This window comes from Galeopterus variegatus, unplaced genomic scaffold (genome assembly GCF_000696425.1).
Source record: "Galeopterus variegatus unplaced genomic scaffold, G_variegatus-3.0.2 Scaffold2823, whole genome shotgun sequence".
NCBI lineage: Eukaryota > Metazoa > Chordata > Mammalia > Dermoptera > Cynocephalidae > Galeopterus > Galeopterus variegatus.
This window is the reverse complement of record NW_007728934.1, coordinates 100,546-105,229: the sequence shown is the minus strand read 5'-3', so window position 1 is coordinate 105,229 and position 4,684 is coordinate 100,546. Positions and strand designations below refer to the sequence as shown.

General features: G+C 49.0%; 1 protein-coding gene across 1 annotated transcript in view; it reads left to right on the top strand.

The window, feature by feature from the left end:
• The window catches only part of ZC3H3 (zinc finger CCCH-type containing 3), a 28,049-nt gene that overhangs the window by 1,922 nt on the left and 21,443 nt on the right, over positions 1-4,684 (top strand). The gene's annotated exons all lie outside the window — the stretch shown is intronic.

Below are 4,684 nucleotides of genomic sequence, written 5' to 3'. Positions count from 1 at the left end.
CACCTCCCTCCCTCCCAACCTCTCTCTCTCTCTCTCTATCTCTCTCTCCCCCTCCCTCTCTCTCTCTCTCCCCTTCTCCCCTCCCTCCCCCTCTCAGCAACTGCCTGCTCCTTTTGTTCCTCCTTCTGCACAGGTGTGCAGGTGTAGCCTCTGATTGGCTGAGTAGTTAATCTGTCAGCAGTGCATTATGAGTCCATAAACTGCCAGGTAAAGAGGTGGGCACTGCGATTGGTCTGAATATTCATGAGCAGCCTTCCTGGGGCGTGTCCCTATTCTATTCCTGCCTCAACATCACCCCAAAACTTGGTGGCTTAAAGCAACATCTATTGGGGCCAGCCTGTGGCTCACTTGAGAGAGCGTGCTGCTGATAAGTCAAGGCTTAAGATCCCCTTGCCAGTCATCTTTTAAAGAAAAAACCAAATCTACTGATTTGGCAATAATTATGTGTCATTATGTGTCACCTCTCCCTTGGGGTGACGGAGACGGAGACGCAAAGGATTACTCAAAGCCCATTTTTCCTGAGCAGTGACAGGCCCAAAGAGGTTAAACCCCAGGAGACCTCTTCTTCAAGAGAGAAGGAATTCCTGGGAAATGACCCCGAATCAGGGCTTTTCTCAGTTTTTTATTGTCCAGGCAAAAGTCACAGAAAAGAACACAGGTGGTTAATCAGTCATAGGGAAAACATAAACAAACTGGCTACACAATTTTCTTTTTTTGTCTTTTTTCGTGACTGGCTACGGATCGCAACCCTCAGTGTCACGCCCGTACCAGACCGGGACCAGCAACAGGATCGCAACCCTCAGTGTTGCCCCCACTCCTCACTCAGCCAGTGAGCGGCCGGTCTGTATGTGGGATCCGAACCCTCGGCGGGAGCGCTGCCGCACTTCCCAAGTGGCGCACTGTAGCAGTGCCACCGGGCCGGCCCCTACACAATTTTCATTAAAGCAGGTGCAACGTAAAAATAGTTCAAGCAATTTACCATCAAAGGAGTCATAAAACTAAGCTATGTGACATACAAAAGAAGCAATGAGGTAATTGTTATGGCAACCCTTAGATTCCTAGGAAACTTAGAGAAGCAGTTGAAGGTGAAATGTGGAGCCAGATGCTAATTGGCAGAGTAGCCTTGAAGCTTTCAGCACACATATCTTCCCATAACTAGGTCTAGCGGCACCAAGGGCATCTGCCCTTAGAGCAAGCACTTTTGCTGTGTTACAATTTTCATATCCACACCAGAGACTTTTTAGTCCTGTGAAAGTTTTCTGTCTTTTCCCAAACTTAGCATTTCTATGTGCAATACTAAAAGGTTAGGTTCTTCCTCAAACTACAAGGCTTTGGCCTTGCTAAAACTGCAGGGCTGTGGCCCCACTGTGCTACAGCCTAAAGGGCTTTGGCCCTTCTAACAGCTAAGGACTGTGGTCCTACAAAGATAAAGATCCTACTAAGCTACAGCCTGACCTAAGGGCTGTGGTCCTTCTAACAGCTAAGGGCTGTGGCCCTACCAAGCTAAAGGTTAAGGCCCTGTGAAATACATGTGCTTTTTTTTTTTTTTCCTTTTTGTCTTTTTTCATGACCGGTAATGGGATTGCAACCCTCGGTGTTGCGCCCGCACCGCGCTCGACCAGTGAGCGGACCAGTCTCTATATGGGATCCAAACCCTCTGCAGGAGCGCCGCCGTGCTCCCAAGCGCCACACTCTACCGAGTGTGCCACCGGGCCGGCCCGAAATATATGTGCTTTATTAATGTTAGTACCCTCTACAATTATGTGAGTGGATAATTTAGGCTGGGCTCAGCTGAGATGGCTCATCTCTGCTCTGTGTGGTATCTCGTCTCGGTTCACTGACTTAGTGGTCAGCTGGCGATCAATGACTTCATGTTTGGCAGGTGGGTGCCTTTTGGGAGGGTCAGTGGTATTAAACTAAGTATCTTAGTCAGTGTCGGCTGTGCTGACAAATTGCTGTAGAGTGGGTGGCTTAGACAACAAATATTTCTCACAGTTGTGGAGGCTGTAAGTCTGAGATCAGGGTGCCAGGATGGCTGAGTTCTTGGTGAGGGCCGTCTTCTTCTGTGTCCTCACATGGCAGAGATAAATCATGCTAGCTCTCTGGCCTCTCCTTATAGGGCACTAATCTCATTCACAAGAGTTCCAACCTCATGACCTAATAGCCTCCTGACAGCCCCACTTCCTAAACCATCACAGTGGGGGTTTGGATTTCAACATCTGGACTTGGTGGTTGAGGGGACAGGCACTAATCTCATTCACAAGAGTTCCAACCTCATGACCTAATAGCCTCCTGACAGCCCCATTTCCTAAACCATCACAGTGGGGGTTTGGATTTCAACATCTGGACTTGGTGGTTGAGGGGACATAAACATTTGGTCCACAGCACTGGGCATGTGCTCTTCATCCTCCAGCAGGCCAGCCCCGGCTCATTCACAAGGTGGTGGCCACAGGAGTCTCAAGGGAAGCAAGACAGAGCCACTCCAATGTATAAGTGCTTTTCAAGACCCCTGGCGGGAACTTCTGTCCCACTCATTCTTGGACTTTTGCCAAGGCCTAAGAATCTTACAGTGTGCAGGAGCTGGGGCAGGGCACATGGTCACCAGTCCTGGCATATAGGTAACTTCTGAGCCACCCATGTGCCTGTCTCACTGGCCACTCCCCAGGGTGCCTCTGGCTGCCTTGTGGAGAATGCTTGGAAGGAGAGAGACCAAAACTCTGGCTAAGGGTTCAGCTGGGAGAGTGGTAGTGGGAGAGGAGGAGGGTTAGGAAGGAGGATAGACAGGGCTGGATGGTGCTTGGAATGGGGTCAGGAAGGGAGCAGGAAGCAAAGATGGTTCCTGATGGATTCTACCGCTCCCTAAAGAAATCTCGTTTGGATACCTCTATCAGCCAGCCACAAACAAAAAAGACATCTGGGCTGGGAGGGACCCTTAGGTGTGGTCCCACACCATGTCCTGCAGCCTGAGTGCAGTCCATTCTACTGCCTGGCCTTCTTGGCCTCCACTCATCCTTCTGCTCTGGGGAGTGGGCCCTCTCCAGCCTGGCACGTCACCTCCACCACCACCAAAGAAGCCCTTGCAGTGCCCGTTATTGTATGTGAGGTGGAACAACAGTAGCCCTGGGGCGGGAACAGGAGCTGACCTAGGGGAGCAGGACAGAGGCAGGCTGGGAGGTATTAGGCCTCACAATCAGCTTAGCATAAGCAAGCCATGTTAACTGCTTCCTCACCCTGTCCCTTGCCCCCTCCCTTTCTCTTAAGCAAAGTGCTTTCTGAGAAAAACCAGATTCTGTGCAGAACAGAATCTTGTACAAAACAGGAAAACTGCAAAGGACCTACAAAGTGCTGAATGCTCAAAATAGCTACCAAACCCTTTCCCCTAATTCAGACCCTATAAAACCTGTATTAGTTTGTATGGGGGCAGGAACTGATCTTTCAGTGTCCCCTTTAGGTTTTCTGGGAATAAACTCCCTAACGTGGTAAGTGTTTGGCTCAGAGTCCTTTAATCCCTTTGTCTTGCCAACTTAATGGGAAGCAGGCTATGGGCTGTGTCCTCACCTCCTCGGAGGCACAATGCATGTGAGTCCCTCACACCACTGTTGTCACGTTTTACTTCTGCGTATGTTATAATCCCTGATATCTTTTTACTATTTTTGTTGCAGCTATTTGTTTTAGAGAAAATAAATGAAAAAAAATTTTATATTTACTAACATATTTCCCGTTTCCTGTACTCTTTTTTCTTGTAGATGTGAGTTCCTATACTGTACCATCTTCAGCCTGAAGAATTTCCTTTAACATTCTTTATTGTGCAGGTCTGTGGCAGACACATTCTGTCCACTTTTACTGTAGTAAAATATATACAACATAAAATTTGTCATTTTAGCCATTTTAAAGGGTACAATTCAGTGGTCTTACAGTCACAGAGATGAGCATCCATCACCACTATTTCCAAAACCTTTTCATAACTACAGAAACTCTGTACTCATTAAGCACTAATTACCCATTCCTCCTCCCCGCAGGTCCTGGAAACCTCTAATCTACTTTATCTCAAAGAATTTGCCTACTCTAGATATTTCACATAAGTGCAATCATACCGTATATGTCCTTTTGTGACTGGCTTCCTTTACTTAGCATAATGTTTTCAAGGTTCATCCACGTTGTACCATGTGTCAGAACGTCACTCCTTCTTAAGGCTGAGTAATATTCCCCTGCGTGTTTATACCACCGCCTATCCATTCATCCCTCCATGGCGCTTGTGAATAATGCTGTTATGAACATGGTGTACAAATATGTTCGAGACCCAGAAGTGGGACTGCTGGATCACAGGTAACTGTTTTAACTCGCCGAGAACCTCCACACCGTGTCCCGTTCCATTCAGTTCCCACCAACTGCGCACACGGGTGCACTCGTGTTTTGACATCTGTCTCCACTGACAAGTCAAAGGCAGAGGCTTCCGCACGTCACCAGGGAGCCCTGCTGTGCGATCGTTCCCTTCTGGCCACAGTGAGAGCGTTAATAGAGTACCGCTAACTGGCCCTTCTCCTGGGCGTCCCTCGCGGAGTCCCTCGCGTCAGACCCGCCGCGGACGTGCGGGGAGCAGAGGCTGAGACACCTGGCCAGACCGCTCTTCTAGGCGCTTCCCGGTGACGTCGTTCGCCCTCGCGCCGCGCATGCGCAGTCCCGC